Here is a 17,920-nt window from a genome sequence, read left to right on the forward strand (position 1 = left end):
ATCTTTATCAAAATCCTAGTAGATTTTTTTGGGTAGGAATTGAGAAGCTGATCCCAAAGTTTATATGGGAATTCAAAGGACCTAGAGCAATTGCCAAAACAATTTTGAAAGAGAAGAGTGAAGCTGGAGGACAGGCACTACACAACTTACAAGCTGGAATAAAACCACAGGAACCCAGACAGTACTGTACCGGCACAAGGCTAGGCATACAGATCGGTGGAACAGAACTGAGAGTCCAGAAATGAGCCCTTGTATTTATGGGCAGTTGATTTTCAACCGAAGTACCAAGACAATTCAATGGAGAAAGGATAGTCTTTTCAACAAATGGCACTAGAACAACTGGGTATTATAAACACAGGATAAACCTTACACCAAGCACAAGAAATCTCTCAAAATGCTCCATGTAACAGCGAAAACTATAAAACCTCTGTAAGAAAACAGAGGACATCTCTATGATCTTGAGTTAGATATACCATCAAAAAAGCACAATCCATAAAAGAAAAATCGATAAGCTGTACTTCATCAAAAATAAAAAAAATTCTCTTCAAGTGACACCATTAAGAAAATGAACAGATGAGCCATAAACTGGGGGAAAATATGTGTAAAGTGTATATCTGATAAAAGACTCGTGTCCATATACACATGTATATGTAGAAAACAAACACAAGTCAGTAAGAAAACCTAATGGAAAAATGGGCAGAACACCTGAACAGTTCGTCAGAGAAGATACATGAATTGATAACAAGCATATAAGCAAGATGCTCAACGTCATTAGTCATTAAGGAAATGTAAATTAAAACCACAATGAGATCCCAGGACACACCTACTGGAAGGGTTATAATCAAGAAAGACAATAATTAAGCGCACAATGGGGGGCAGTTGGAACCCCTCATGCATTGCTGGTATAACACAGTATGGTCACTTTGTGAAAGCAGCCTGGCAGCTTCTTTAAAAAGTTAAACATGAACTTATCATACGACCCGGGAGTTCCATCCTCAGGAATCTACCCAAGAGAAATGAAAACATATCCACACGCTGAGTATATGGATGTTCGTAGCGGTATTTCCATAACGGCCCCAAGCTGGAAACCATCTAAATATCCATCGGCTCGGGAAGGGATGCACCAAATGTAGTGCATCCACACCACAGAATGCTGTTCACCAGGAAAAGAATGAGGTACAGATCCCTGCAACATGGATGAGCCTCAAGAACATGATGCTGAGTGCAGCTGGATGCGGGGGACTCCATATTGTAGGATTCCATGTATGTGAACATTCAGAAAAGGCAGATTTATGGACTTGATGACCAGGACTTGGGTGGAAGCAGGGGGGCAGGGGGATGATGGTGTAGATGGGCGGTAGATGGGCAGTAGATGGGTGGTAGATGGGCTGGGGGAAGCTTCTGGTGTGATGGAAAGGTTCTGAAACTGGATTGTGGTCGCACAATCCTGTAAATTTGGTAGGAGTCATGTACAACAGGTACATTTTATGTTGTGCTAATTGCATCTCAACAAAACCATTTTTAAAAAAGTAAACATTGATTATTTTTGTGGTATTATTGTATCTGTGTTTGTTATATCATTTTGTTGTGTGAAAAGTACAATACCAGGGGTGCCTGGGTGGCTCAGTTGGTTAAGCGTCCAACTCTTGATTTAGGCTCAGGTCATAATCTCAGGGTCGTGAGATCGAGCCCCACTTCGGGCTCCATGCTGAGCATGGAGTCTGCTTGAGATTCTTTCTCTCCCTCTGCCCCCCCCTCCCCCCCCCCCTCACACACAAGCCCTTTCTCTCTCTTCCTCTAAAAAAAAAAAAAAAAAAAAAAAAAAAAAAGTACCTTTTAAAATCCCTAAAAAAAAAAAAACTCTAAAACGCACAGATGTGAATTTAATAAAACGTGTACAGATGTCTATGCTAAAAACTGCAACTCTGAAGAAAGAAATAAATCAAATGGAAAGACATACTATGCTCATGGATTAGAAGGCTCAATGTTGGGAAGATGTCACTTTTCCCCAAACTGATATACAGATTTAATGCAATTCCTATAAAAATTCTGGAAATATTCTTTTTTGTAAATATAGACATAATTATGCTAAAATTGACGGGGAAAGGCAAAGGACTTGAAGAGGTAACACAAATTTCAACAAGAAAAGTGAGAATAGCCCGTCTACCCAAATTCAAGCCTACTAGCGAGTGGCAGTGACCAACACTGGGTGGGATCGGCAGAAGGCAGATACAGTGACCAATGGGCCGGGCTACAGAACCCACGAAAGGCCCTGCATAGGTGGCTGACTTTTGACAAAAATGCGAGAGCAATTCAGTGGAGGGAAGATTGCCTTTTCAGTAAACAATACTGGAGCAACTGAATATCCACAGGCAAAAAGCAAACTGCAATCCACACAACCCACCTGATTTAGAAAACTAACTCAAAATGGACCGTGCATTAAATATAAAACTTTCAGAAGATAATACAGGTGAAAATCTTCAGGATCTAGAGCTTAGAACTGACACCAAAATGACAATCTATACAAGAAAAAAAATCAATAAGCCAATCCTCATCAAAATCGAATCCTGCTGCCTTGCAGAGGACCCTCCTGAAGGACGAAAAGACAAGCTACAGACCGGAAGCAAACATTTGCAAACCACATTATCTGACAAAGGACTCATATCTAGAGTATGTAAGAACTCACAAAACCTGCCAAATGGGCAAAAACATGCAGAGATGTTTCACTGAAGAGGATGTGACAAACAGCACCAGCCACTGGGCAAATGCAGACCAGAGCACGCTTCTGCGCCCGCTACAAGAGCTCGCGAACCACGAGCAGCGCATCTGCAGTGGGGCATCCTGTGGCATGGGGATGAAAAGGATGAACCTTTTCCTGGCATCATGGCGCCACTAAGTGAGAAACGCTAACCTCAAAAGGCGACAGACGGTATGATCTCATTTAGGTAACATTCTCAAAATGACAAAACCACAGAGACAGAAGCCAGACTCGTGGTCGCCAGGATGAGGGATGGTGGTCTGGGGTCGGCTGTACGACTGAGGGGCAGCACAAGGGGGGTCCGCATGGGGATGGAGTGTTCCTGCGTCTTGGTTGTGGTGGTGGCTCCACATTCACACACGTGATCAGGGACACAGAAGTACACACACCTGTTGTACAACGTTAACCTCCTGGTTTTGCTCTGATACTATGATCACATGAGATGTAGCCGCTGGGGAAAAACACAGGACCTCTCTGCTGTCTTTGCAGCTTCCCGTGATTATTTCAAAATAAGAGGTTAGAACAACAGCCACAGAAGCGATCACTGATTATCTGTTTCTGTGGGTTGGGAATTCTAGAGTGACGTCACGTGGTGGCTCCGGCTTGGGGTTTCTCACGAGGTTGCCCTCACAAGGGGGCAAATGTTGGTTGGGGCTGCTGACATCTGAAGGCCCGACTGGGGTAGGAGGCCCCGCTTCCCATTGGCTATTGGTGAGGGTCTTGAGTCCTTGACCGGTGACCCTCCTTAGGGACACTTGAGTGTCCTGACATGTGCTGGCTTCCCCCCTCCAGAGAGAGTTACCGGGAGAGAGAGGGGAGGAAGCCACCGTCTGGGGGACGCTGGGTGGGGCCGGCCGGCTGGAGGAAACGGCCGGGCAGGGAGCTGTTGTCAGGGTCTTTGCTGGGTCTCTCCTCTAGGACTGCTCCATTCCCAAAGACGCTCGTTTTCTGAGTGGCGTGGAAGTCTGTCCCCGTCTGCCGTCAGTCCAGGACGCCTGCCATCTGTGGGGCCTGGGGTCCCCAGGAGCTCCCAGCACTGCTCCCTCCCTCTCAGGGCTGGGCTGGGGAGAGGACACATGGGGTCGGGGAGGGGCGTCTGGGGACTATCTCGCCCCCTTCCTGCACGTCCCAGTAACACCTCCTGTCAGCCCCTCTGAGGATCCGGGAGACAAGTCAGGCTGGTCTCGGCTTTCCCACGGCTGTTGAGGGTTGACTTCTCCGAGACGGCATGTCACTACCATTTGTCGTCTCTGTTCCGGTTTCTAACATTTGCTACTGTCACGTCCTCTGCTGTCCTCCTTATACCTGAAGATTTATGCCTGTAAAAATCTCTTCTTACTGTCATTCATGGGAAGCTGCAAAGGGCATGAAAGCAGGTGCATATCTTCAATCACCATCTGGACCCCAGACATCAAAAAAAAAAATTTTTTTTTAATTAAATTTTGCCAAAGTCAGTTTTGGTTGCTTGTCACCTTGACTGATCCAGGCAAAATTCCCACATCTGTTCTTCCAACAGGTGCTCGTGGAGCATTTGCTCCGCTCCAGGCACAAGGACACAAGCAAGGCTGTCTCAGGAGGACAGGGAAGGTCCATATGGTCAGCTGGGGCAGGTCGCAATGAGGGCAGGGGCAGCCCCTGGTTCTGAGAGCTGCTCCCGAATGATGAGCTGAACTTGGAAGTAAGGGGGTGGGTGGACGGCACAGACGACGGCGTGGAGGCAGGAAAGCGAGGCGGGACGTGGTGCCTGGCGTGGACAGTGTATGCAGGGGACGCCTGGTGTGGGCAGTATCTGGGCAGGCCTTCGCAATCAGGCTGAGGATGTCAGGGGCTCTGTAGGCAGCATGGAGTCTCTGCAAATCTGAGGAAAACATGCTCAGAGCCCAGCTACAGGGAGAGGCAAGCGGAATGACCTGCACAGAGGGGAGGGAAAGGAGGCAGGGGACCCCGGCAGGGAGATCCCCATCACCCACGAGCTGGGAAGGTTCTGTATCCTGGTCTGGGTGGTGGTTACACAGGAGACACGTATGTGAAAAGTTATCGGGCTGTCCCCTTGGGATTTCTGCACTGAATTGTATATAGGTGATCCTTGACTTGGAAAGTAAGGACAATCCGACAAATGTCCCAGGGAAGAGGCGATCAGAATATCAATTCAGGTGGGGTGCGGAGAGCCAATGCTCCAAGTTCAAGTGCAGCAGGAGTTTAGAGGGGGTTCGGGAAGGCTGCCTGGAGGAGGGGCCTGGAGAGGACCCATGGCTGGGAGAAAGCAAAGCAGGCTGGGAGCCAGTGGGCAGAAGCCCCCAGGAAAGTCAGGGACAGAACATTCTAGAGACAAGACATTGCTTGAGTGGAGATGATGGGTCCACACCAGGACCATGGCTCTGAAATGCAGCAGGACCCTGCCCCAGGAAGCTGGCACAGGCCTTTGTCCCCCAACAAAAGGACCCTCTGCTTTATCTAAGGGATCCCTCAAAGGGGGCTTCCAGCAGCAGGCTCCTTGGGGTGTGAAAATGGGATTTGAGGGTCAGAGGCCCAGGCAGAGGCAGCAACTCGTGGGAAGGTACACCAGCGCCTGCCCCTGGGGGCCCCTCAGGTGGACAAGTGTGCTGGAGGGGAGGGGCTGGGCCCTGCCACACTCAGGCAGCTTCGCGGACATGGCAAACGTCTGGGTCCCTCTGTGTCAGGATGACCCGGGCCACCTCCAGGATAGAGAAGGCCCAAAGACAGGCTCGGGACTGGTGGTCCAGGGGGCACATCTGCAGGGCCTCAGGGCCTAGGGGACGCTGAGCCACACCTCTCCTGGACCCCCCACGAGGAGCCCAGGGCGGAGAGTGCCCTTCCTCAGGGATGACAAGTGGCGGAACCTGGGGCGTGAGCCCCGCCCTGCCCCGTCACTGGATGGGTTGGCCTGGGCGACGCTAGCTCCCGCTGGCTTCCCACTCTGGGTAAGGGGCCTGGCGTCATCCACCGTGAGGCCGGGGTGACCAGCTCTCTGCCCTCCGTGTGGGCCATCCTCACTCGGCCACCCAGGGCTCTGGTGACCACAACCCAGCTTCCGGGTCGGGCTGGGCACCTCCCACTCACCCCCAACAGAGGCTCTCTGCCCAGAGGGCTTGGTCTGCTCCTCCACAGCCATCTCAAGGCCCTGGGCCCATCATCCCAGAAAGATTCATCCGGAAGTGTGACTGCCAGGCACTTGATCAGCGAGGCCGGTGCAGGCTTGCTTGCGGGAGTGCCCCTGGAGACCCCAGAAGAGCCCCCGGCCAATCCGCATTTCTGACCCGAGGCTGCCCCCTGGTGGGAGGTGCTGGGGACCAGGCTGGCCCAGCTCCAGGCCGCCTGGGCTGCTGGCCCCCCTCTTCAGAGGGCCCCTGCTCTTCATGTTCCCTTGTGCACAAGGCTGCAGGATCCCCAGTGGCCAACGGGAGAGGGGGCATCGGCCCTGTGGAAGCACTGGTATCACTCCCAGGGAAATCAGAGGGACCAGGACAATGTCCCTGGGAAGGCCCTGGCCTGGCGAGGGAGAAGATCCCGGAGCAGGTGCTCCACAGTGGCCTCGATGTGTGACCTTGGGCCTCAGTCTCCTCAGAGATAAAATGGGAATAGCTACGGACTTCACTCCTCAGACTCCTGCAGCCCATCATGGTGGCCACTGAGCATGTGGAACATGCCGGTCGTACCGGGGACACGCTACAACTGTAAAATGCATCCGGGAACAAAAAACCCCTAATCCCCCAAAACATAAACTATCCCACAAATAGTTCTGAGATGACTCACAAGTTGGAATGACAATATTCTGGATATACTGGGTCAAGTACATTATCAAATTTAATTCTACCCCTTGCTTTTTGCTTTTTAAGACAGTTCTCCCCCAACCCAACTTTTAAGTCACCACAATGGCTCAAAGGGCTCTGGAGTATTCGATCAGTAAACCTTGACAAAGGGCAGCCAATCCCGTCATCACCAGCATCTGAAAAACTCATAGTAATTTTGCATTCTGTTCCATAATTGTGCTCCTTTATACGAAAAACAATTTTGTTTTTAAATGAACTTGGATCCAAGTCACCAGTTGATGAAGACGCGTCTGCTTCAAACCTGTGGGTCAGGGGCAGGGGCTGTAGTCAGGGGAAGTGGGGAGGGCTGGGCACCCCTCAAGGCCACGTGGCCTCCATGAGCAGGAGGTCCCGTACCCACCGGCTCCACTCCAGGTGTCCGTGACACCTGTCCTTCATCACACAAGGCAACATCCCTGCCAAATGTGAACATTGCCAGCCTGGTGACAACATCCCCGTCCTGGAGAATGTGACTGGTGGGCGACCTTGAGACCCCCTCTTCCCCCACACACCTCAAGCTTCCAGAGACAGGCCTGCATGGATAAGGCCCTCCTTCGGGCACCCCGACCTGTTCCTGCTAGCTGAGTCCCCCAGTTGATTCAGAGGGGGCTGGGCACGGGAAAAGCCAGAGATGAACATCCTCCCCGACCGAGGGGCTGAGCCTCAGAGGATGCCCACCTCCCCAAGCCCTGGACGCCAGGCTGCTGGGCTCAGCACCCTCGGACATGCCTGCCCACGGTGCCCAAGGGTCCAGGGGCCTGACTGCACACCCTCGCCAGCACCTGCCAGTCTGACCACAGCCGTCCTGCTGGGGGACAGGGTATGGCTCACTGTGGTCTTGGTTTGCAGTTCACGGACGGGTTGCCAATGTTGAATAGTTTTTCTTGTGCCTACTGACCGCTCCTGTCTTTTCTGGACAGGTGTCCATTCCAGTCCTTTGCCCATTTCTGAAAGGGGTTGTTTTTCTCTTGGGCTTCAGGTCTCTATATATTCTGTATACTCCTCCCTTATCAGATCTACGATCTGCAAGCATTTTCTCCCATTCTGTGGGTGCCTTTTCACGCTGCTGCACACTCCTTGGCACAGTCTGCCCCAAGCCTCCATCCGCGTGCCTGAGGGGAGGATCTGCTTGCTCTCTCTCTGCTCCCCTGATCACAACCCATGTAAGGCACAGTTGACACCTGGGGCTGTGTTTTCTTGTACTTCTAGGTGGTCCCCCAACTGCTCCTCCCTCTGCCTAGCTGGAGCACACACACACGCACACAAGCATGCAAGCACACACGCAGCATGCATGCACATGTGTGCACACATGTTCATATACGCACACACCCACACACGTGCACACACATGCACACTGGTGCAGCACACGTGTGCACATGCATGCACACTCACATGTGCGTGCACCTGCACACATGCATATACACGCACACCCAGGCACGTGCACACACATGCACACGGATGCAGCACACGTGTGCACATGCACAATGTTCACATGTACATGTACATGCACCTGCACACATGCAGACACACGCACTCATGCCCGTGCACACACATGCACGCTGATGCAGCACACGTGTGCACATGCGCGCACACACATGTTCACATGTGCATGCACCTGCACAGACACATGCACACCCATGCATGTGCACACACATGCATCATGCACCCCCATGTACACAGGTGTGCACATGCACGTATGCACAGATGCACACCATGCACACACACTCATGTGCACACACATGCACGCACACACACACTCCTGAGTTTTGTGGCCAGGCTGCATGCCCAGCTGCTGTCTTCACACCCTCCCAGTGCACAGGGCTCAGGAAAGGCTAGGAAATCAGCTTCCAGGGGCCAATTCTTACATAATACACAAGGTGTTTGTACAAGACAGAACACATTTCCACAAAACACGACCCATGTGCTGAGCAGAGCAGACTTCAGCATCTCCACTGGCTGAGAGATTCAGATGGCTCAGACCCCCGACAGAAAGGCCACCTCTTGCTTGCCCGTCTAGAAAGTTCTTCAGGAAGTGGGGGCGGGGTTGCTGATTCCCCCGAAGCAGTGACATGTTGGTGGCCAGGCTCTGACTTCCACTCTTGCCAGCTTCACAAGACTCTTTCTTGGGGGAAAACTGAGGGACACAAGACACAGCACGGTCTTCCAAGATCTAAATGCATCTCATGTGGACGAGGCCACCGCTTTGTTCTGTGCAGCTCCCAACTTCAGAGGAGGCAGATCTGGCTCAACATTTGTCGGAGATTGTAAATGGCCAATTATCCGACCAAGGAGGGGCAGTGAGGTAGGGAGCCCCCTGCCATGGTGGGTGTGCAAGGCAAGGCCGCCGTGGACTCCGTGGTGACACCAAGACCTCCTCCAACACAAATATTGCCTTCACCGGTAGAGATGTTAAGTGTGTTTATTCTCTCGACAGATGACTGTTGAGGGGGCAGTGGGTACACCAAACAGCCACCTCTCAGGAAAGTCCTGCAAAATAACCTCTGTGCTCCCACGTGGACCTTCTGTGGTTCCCATGTGGATGCAGACAGGGTCCACGCAGGGAGAGAGAAGGTGGGTGGGGAGATGCAAGAGGGAGGGGACTTTAGAGAAAGCCCGTGGCCTTTATGGCCTGAAGGTGTTGTCAGAACAAGGGTGGGTTAGAAGTGGCAAGGGGAGGCCGTGAGGAGGCTGCTAGCCTCACCCAGTGGCGGTGGTGCAGAGTGAGCCTGGCCTCTGCCAGACAGATGGTGGGCCATGGACAGCCTTGCACACAGGTGGGCCTGGCACAGTGGGAGCCGTGCAGCGGGGAGAAGGGCTAGGACCTCTGGGCAGGAGGCCTCCTGCTGTCCTCGTTCCAATATCCCTGGTCCCCTGCAGCCCCCATGTGCTCCCACCAGAGGACACCCCATGCTCAGGAGAAGCCATGGCGGTCACCATAGGGCAGTGCGGTCACCACAGCGTGGTGTGGCCGCCACAGGGCTGTGCAGTCACTGCACCCTGAGGGCAGGAGTAGGTACAGGGGGGCTGGCCGGTGGTTGGCTCCAGCCCTCTCTGCGACCTTGGCAAGTCTGTCCCCATCTGCACCTTGGTTTCAATCCCTCCAGAGTGGGGGTCCTGGGCTGCCTTCAGGAGCCGGGCAGGCAAGAGAGAAGAGGGAAGCTGGCCAGGTGGGGCTGACACCAGCCCAAGGCAAGCGACCCACAGAGCACGGCCCTGCCCACAGGAGCGGACATCCAGTTCCATGGGAAGATGTGGCGCCCACCTCGATGCCCACCGACCTCCCCGCTGTCCCAGGTGACATTCAGGTCCTTCCAGCTCATCTGGACAGCGTGCCAGCAAGCTAGCAGACAGCAAAAGCAGAGAGGCCCTCGGCGGGGCCCGAGGAGCCTCTGGTCCCTGGGGAGGTGGGCCCCAGCACCGAGCCCCAAACCCCCAGCACGTCAGGCTAGGGCCAGGGGGCTCTATAGGGACCTTCTTGTCCGTGCTTAGCCTAGAACTCATGGTCTAGGACTGGGGCCCATCTCCAGGCCAGGCCAGGTCACCACCATGTGTGTGCCTCAGCCGCCAGGCAGCAAACAGTCCCAGCTCGGGGAGGAGAGGGCGGGGAAGGAGAGCCAGGGCTGTCTGGTTTCTCATGGGCTGAGGGCACGGGGCTCCCGCTGCCCAGGAAGACGTAAGAATGGGGGAGGAGGCAGCTGGGCATTCGCGACCCTGCTGGGCTGATGCTCCACAGATATCTTTGTACCAGGACAGATTCCTTTGGGTTATGTCCATGAGTTCCCTCCCTTGAGGGGCATCGGGATGGGCTTCTGGGAGGAGCTCGTGGCCACAGTTAGAGCAGGAAGCCTCAGACATCCTTGGCAGATAAGGACCCAGCAGCACTGAACACAGGCATGCCCAGCCCTCCCTGGCAGCCGCCCAAGTGGTATGAGCTCCGCTGGACGGGAAGTGGCCCCAAAATTAATTGACACATTTCAGGCGCAATCTTCTTGGCTCCCTGGACGGGCACTGCGCCCAGGGTGGGGCCGCTCCCGGGTGTGACGGTGCTCGCGTCCCAGCCACGCCCTGGGCTGGCGATGTTTTTCCTAAGTGCTGGGTTTTTCCTCTCTCCTCCTCTCTGTTCTGGGCCTCTCTGCCAAGACTTTGGGTAGCCCACATCACTCCACCCCAGGACATGAGGCTGGCTCTCAGCTATGCGCCCTTCCCACCAACTCCCCATGTTCCACCGTCAACAGTGTTGAGCGCCAAGGCACCGGAGGCCATGCCCGTCCCTTTCAGACATGGTCTGGGCCTAGGCTGGCTCCTCTAAAGGCCAGGCCTGGCACCGCAGACCCTGGGGCTGACACATGCAGACTCGGATGGGCCATGGGAGGGCCCTAGTTCAAATGCCCTGATGGCAGGTAGGGCTCCTAAGGGTGGGGGGGGGCTTTGAAAGGTTTGGGAAAAGCAGGGGTTTGGGGTCAGAACATGTGAATCCTGAAGTAATGATGGGATCTGAGCAGGTTACGCAGCCTCTCTGGGCCTCGATTTTCCTATCTGGACAATGGGACCAATAGTCCTGGCTCAGCCACTGACTTCACAAGAACTCTGCACAAAGCCCCGAGTTCCCACTCAGACACCTTTTCCCATACAAGTCTCCTTTCTTGAAAGGAATAGTCAGTCTCCAGTCAGGCTTCTCCCTGGAGTCCGATGCCCGTGGACAGGAACCCAGGAGCCAGGCGTGCAGACTGAGGTCGGGACGAATGAGGTCCTTCACAAAGAGCCGAGGACCCATCAGCAGAATGTCCCACGGGGGCTGGAAGGGGGGAAAGGGCAGGAACTGGTTTCTGAGGACACACACACTCACCCGAGCCAGACATGAGCTGAGCCCCCACCTCGTGATGGAGGACCAAGCACACAGACCCCCCCAAGGCGGGGATGGCCCTGTCCGCCCTGGTCCACCCACCGGGACTGACGCGCTTCCTCTCCTCACCCAGCGCTCCACTCCAGCCCCTTCCCAGAGCACTGCGGGCACTCTGTGCTTGCGGACACAGTTTTGGAACATTTTAGAACCAAAACGTTTTTCAACCAAAACTTTTAGAAGCCCGGACAATGTCAAAGCCAACCTATTTGGAAACCTGACACTTTCAAATCCATTTTGGGAATCTGTGCCCCAAAGTTCTGAAGTCAAAGTATTCTGGAAACCTTCCAGAAGCAAGATACTCTGGAAGAAAACCAACTGAAAGGGCAAAAATGGTTTCATCCGGATTGTTTTCGAGCCCCCAGGCTTTGTCAATGGCAGTTTCCGCTGGGAAAGCTCCCGGGAAGGGGCTCAGGTGTTTGAACCAGGTGCGCAGAAGTACTTGCTCCGCACCCACATGCCACGCGGTAGACAGCGGCGTCCACATCTTGGAGGCATCTTGGATCCCACTGCTCTCTCCCAAGCCTCGGCCCAGCACCCTCTCCCGACTCTTCCCTCCCCCGGACACTTGTCCTCCAGTAGTGGGGGTGGGGAAACCCACCCAAAAGCCTGCATCAGGATCTGCCGCAGCCTGGCCCGCAGCTCTTCTGAGCCTTGTAAGCCCTTCCTGTGTCCGAGTGGGCACAGAGTGACCACAGGACGCGGGTGGGCAAGTGGGGACGGTGCAGGGACAGTTCTTTGGAATCTTGCCCCGCACACTCGGGCCTGGGGTCTCTTGACTTCTCATCTTTCCCACCCTCAGTGCTCTGGCAGGCCCCGTGAGGTACCACTGTGTATGCACATGGGGGCAGGTCCCTGTCACCACCAGCCCTGGCTCCTGGTGCAGAGGAGGCGTGAGGGTCACAGGGAAACGCCTGGAAACGCACGGGTCGTGGGGGAGCCCTGGGCTTGGAGGTGGCAGCGGGGGTGAGTCGAGGGTCCGGAATTACACGGCTCTGCTTATGGTTTTCAGCTGGTGGAGCTTTCTTGAGGGCAGGGACTTCCCCGTTTACCAGGAGACGGCCGAGGTGCCAGTGCTGCTGGCCTGACGGCAGCATCACCCAGGACGGGTCTGCCAAGCCGCGGGTCAGAAGTGGCTTGTGCCCAGCCGGGGAGCAAGGGTGCCGATTCCTCTGCAGGGTCATGCCGCGTGTGATGTGACAGGTGAGGGGGGGAATGTCTCTTCGTGGCCCCTGGTCTGTGGTTGGAGGCCCATGCCTCCCTCACTGTCCCTGCCCACCCAGACCAGTGGGCACGGGGACCGCCGCAGCACAAGGTGTGCCAGGGGCCGGGGGGCGGGAGGGGGGCGGCAGCTCCGCCTTCATTACCAGAACTGCATGCAGGATCACGGGGGGCACACACACTGGGAACACTGACCGTGTGCTACATTCACATGTCATCGTCTGTAAGCATTTCCGGCAATCCAAAGCACTGAAATTCAACTGTGCAAATAATTAAATCTGGAATTACCATGTGACCCAGCAGTCCCACTCCCAAGTCCCAAAAGGTCTGCAAGCAGGTCCTGAAGAGACATTTGCACCCCCGCGCCCACAGCAGACTTATTCACGTGGCCAAGAGGTGTAGCCTCTCGTGTCTACCGGTGGATGGACCGGTAAACAAAGCGGGACAGATCTGCACCCTGGAATATTAAAAAGGAAGGCAACTCTGGCACGTGCTCTGACACGGAGGAAGCTCGAGGACACGACGCTCAGTGAAAGAAGCCAGACACATAAGGACAGGTACAGGTGACCCTTTAACGACACGGGGGTTGAGCCCTCTGAGGCCTGTGGGAATCTCTGAGCTGAGTGCGGCCCGGTCACCTCTCCTGACAGGTCAGAGCACTCGCCGAGCACAGGCCCCCACGCTTTGAAGCTCTTTGAAACATTATAAGCAGAACATTGCCCCGACACCGGAAAGGGCAACTGTTCGGGAAGGTGTCCAGACAACATGTCACGGGTGCACATGTGAGAATTTCAAACTTATTACCACTCGTCAGGTGGTGATGGTGCAGGGATGCAGAAATGGGAGGCACCAGAAGTCTCGTTGGGATCCCCAGCCCAAGAATTTCCAGAATCAGATGGAGAAGAGAGCTTGCTTTCCGGACCCTTATCAAATGGCTTCTTTGATCACATCTCCTGGGGTAGTGCTGTTCTTCTTTTGAGTCTTGAGGGTACAGAAACCTTTTTACTCACGTGATGATGTGTACCACGCAGAAACAGAAGGAAGCTCAGAGTATAAGAAGGTGACTCACAGACCAGCCTGCAGACCCCTTTGCCGTGGGCGCCCCTGCTAACCGTCCGGGCTGGCACCCCCTCCTGCCCCCCAATGAAGCTTCCTTCTCTTCAAAGCTCCGCACTGTGCCCCTTCCAAACCACACCCAGCCTAAGGGTGCCCAATCCCCTAAGTGCTAAGACAGTTTTAAGCACCCAGGCTCTCACTCTGAGCTCGGGTCAAACATCCCCTCCCCGGGGGCGCCATATGTTTTGGCTCTACCTTGGCAAACACACACGCTCACGGCCCCACCTGCCTGCCAGCCAGCCTCCAGGCAGGACTTCAAGCTCCAACACTAAAATCCACAAAGTGCAGCAGGCAGGCAGACAGCTTGCGTTCATTCATCACCCACAAAGTCACCCCACAGATCCGTGACACACAAGCGTGACAGTGCCATCACCACGAGCAAATGCCATCCAGATGGCGCCCAGGACAGCCAAGTGGGATCCTCTGCAGCAGGCCTGACGATCGACATTTGGCGCACATCAGAGGCACCGGAGGACACGCGCAGAGATGAGTTCAAACCTGGTGCTGTTCCCCATTAGCTTTCCTCTGGATGATGCATGAAGAAATTATTCCGAGGAAAGACAGAGCCCACGGTCCCTAATTAACCTCTCCGCTGGTTTGAACTAGTATCCCAACAGGAGACCTCTTGGCCCGGGGTCTTGGTGGAGTAAGAAGACAAAGTTCCATCATGCGAATCGCTCACACCTACACGAACTGTGACCCCCATGCTCAGCGGTCACAGGGCTTCTCTTCGTTAACGGAACAGCTCCAACCTGACTTCATGACGTCAACATAGCGATTACCCCGTGTCAGAGTCAGGGCTCTGTATGTTAAATGCCAGAAATCCAGCTCAAAGGAGCTTTAGGAAACGGAAGCGTGTTGGCCCCACACCTACTGGTGTGGGGAGGTGCAGGTGGACCCAGCTTCAGGTGCGCACAACCTCCAGCCCTTACCGTGTGGTCTGACTCTCCGTGCGGCCCTCTAGCCCGTGAGTCCCACCATAGGCCAAGCCCCTCTCCAAAGACTTCCAGCCTCGGGCCCTGGGTCTGATGGGTCCACATGCGGGTGGAGGCCTGCCTCTGTCAAGCACGTGGACACTCCACCAGAGCTCAGGTGTGGGGTGGGATGGCCCACCCAACTCTCCCAGCTGGGAGGGAAGGAGAGAGTTGGGCTCTTTGACCAGGAGGAATGTGTGTTGGCAAGAACAAGAGGCATCTACCACAAGGGGTCCTTCATCTGAACAGATTGATCATCTATGCTACCCCAGTTTTACGGGGTGGGCAGAAAAGGATGTGTAGTTTATAAATAAATGGGCAGTAATTACCGCTGGAGAATTTGCTTGGGTGAGCAGACCCCCTGGGGTCTGCGTGGTATCTGGGAACCTGCTCCGGGCAGGACAGGACCACCAAGGAGAACAGACCGCCCCCCTCCCCCGAGCTGTCCACCAGGAAAGCACACACAGAGGAGAGAAGTCCCACCAGAAACCGAGCTTCCCCCCAGAGAAACTGAAGGAGAAGGCTCTGGGGACGTCCGTGTGGCCGCTGGGAACCCGTCTGGTGCTACGTGTTACAAAACCGGGCCCACACTGCTGGTCCAGAGCCAAGCTCCCCTCACAGTGCAGATGAGGTGGTGCCCAGGACAGCTCTGAAGGGCCCGCGGGAGAAGGGGACCTGCACAGTCACCAAACACACACGTCACCTGGACCCACAGGAGCGGGGGTGGGTGTCCACGAGCCATCCAACCTCCAGGGCCAGACCAGCCCGCCTGCGTCCTCCACTCCAGGCTCCAGCCCTCTTGGGACGAGGGCAGGGGAGGGGGAGGGCAGCTGGGCCGTTCCTGATGCCCACGGCCGCCTCGAGGCGGCTGTGGGAGGTGCGCATGGACACAGCAGTCCTCACCCTCTCTGGGAGGAGGGCAGGGGAGCCCCAGCATCTTTCAGGGGAGAGGAGAGCACAGGAAGGAAATGAAGACACACCGTTCCTTTCTGAAACGTGGGACAGCTAATTTCTCCAGGAACAGTGCAAGCTGCCCTTCTGGACCCCACAGACCCTGCGGTGCTTGGAAAGTGCTGGAGGTCAGAAGCAGTGAGCTCTAAGGCCACTCAGGGCCAGTCACAGCACCTCCAGGAGCCACGGTCACCTTACAAACACCCAGAGAGGATGATGGCAGCCCTTCCAGCCGGTTCGGAACCAGGCTCAGGGACGCCACCCCTTCGCTCGCTCCCTCCCTCCCTCCGCAGTGACCATGGGCCCGGCCTCCGACTGTGGCCGGGGCTGTCCCTGCCCACGCCTGAGTGCAGAGACTCGGCTGCAAACAGAAGCATGGGACGGCGGTCTCGGCCACCCCGGGGGGCTCCACGTGTGCTCTGAAACGGAGCTTCACGGGACAGGCATGTGGACAGCCATGCTCCTCACAGCTTCTGCCTCCCCCGCTCTCAGGCTCCTGTCGCACCCAGGAGTGGGAACGCCTCCCCTGCGGCTCCCTGCCGCCTGACCCGCTGGGGACAGCCATGCCCTGGGGGGGGGGGCGCCCTGAGGCAGGCACTGCTCCTCTGCATTCCTCTAACTGCTTCCCACCAGCGGCAGAGCCAGGTGGAAGCCCCACCTGTACCGTAGCACAGGGGGCAGGTGCCCAGGTACACACTAACCGCACCAAGAAGAGGAAACGAGAACCTGACCCTTGCTGAGAAGACTTAAAATTCTTCTAGTAGTGGAAAATCCTTCAAAACAGAGGGTGAAAGCCCTGCAAGGCCCCGTAAGTGTGCATCAGAAGCCGTGGTGGGAACTCTGCGTCGATGCATGGAAATGTGCATTATTTTTAGAGGAACGAGGACTGACGGTGTCTCTCTCACACGTACACGCGCACACACACACACACACACACACACACACACAGATGCCTCGGGCGTTGGGCGAATCCCACATCCCTCTCCCCAACTGTAAACGGGCACAGTGCCCTGGTGGCCGTGCTGGGGGCTCAGTGACAACATGGGGAGGATCCTGTACCACAGCCCATGGCATAATTAGGACAGTGGGCAAATGTGTCAGTAATGGCTGGAGGTGAGAGGTAAGTAGAGTTAAAGAATCAGTTCTATGGAATCCTTTGGTTAAATTAGCTAATTGCAACATCAATTAAAAAATTTTTACAGTGTCTGCACACAAAAAACATACAGAGCCTAATTTCTTTACAGGACGCAATTCTGTGGTCAGGGAAATGGCAAAGAATAAGAGGCACCCCAGAAAGGGACGAGGTGGGCCCCCCCTCCCCCGTGGAAGGAGGAGGCCGATGGCCGATGAGGACTTTCTCTGCCATCACATCCTGAGTCGTCCCCCAGGTCGGAACCAGCTGGTGGCACAGGAATCTGGACGGGTGTGTGGACGCCGCAGGAACCTGCTCCCATGGTCCCTGCAAACACGCCCCCGACACCCACGGAACCTGACCTATAGTGCAATTGTGCGTGGAACCAAGAATAAAGAAATGCAGAGGTGGGCCCTGCCCTTAACAAGCCCAGAACCCAGTGAATTTTGACATTTGTCTGAACATTCTTGAAATAAACACATTTCACTGAGAAACTATCACAAGAGGCAGATGCCAAGCGCCATGCTGAAGAAGTGTTTCAGAATTGTTATTTCAACATTATGGTCCATTTTGATGAAAACCAGTTACTCAAAATTACAGCACAGGACTGAAACCGACAGTGTACTTAATACACGTAAAAAAGATTTGAAACGATCCCAAATACTGTCTTGTTTTCCCAGGACATCCTCCCAACTCACCTCTAGCACCGTGACATGTTGTTTGCATGTCTCCCCGTACTGATTCAGTGTATAAAAAGTGATCAGGTCAGATATGACTCAGCAATCCCCTTCAGGGTACTTACCCAAAGGAACTGAAAGCAGTGACTCAAACCGGTATCTGCACACCCATGTTCATGGCAACGCTGCTCACAGCAGCCAAGAGGGAGAAGCAGCTCAAGTGTTCACTGATGGACGAACAGACGCACACAACGTGGCCCATCCACGCCGAGGAACACCCCGCGGCCTTACAAGGAGGGACGTGCTGACACCTGCTATCACAGGGGCGGACCTTGAGGACATGATGCTGAGAGGCCAAGGG

This window comes from Callorhinus ursinus, unplaced genomic scaffold, assembly GCF_003265705.2.
Source record: "Callorhinus ursinus isolate GAN/ISIS: 27379988/994484 unplaced genomic scaffold, GSC_fseal_2.0 scaffold70, whole genome shotgun sequence".
NCBI classification, from domain to species: domain Eukaryota; kingdom Metazoa; phylum Chordata; class Mammalia; order Carnivora; family Otariidae; genus Callorhinus; species Callorhinus ursinus.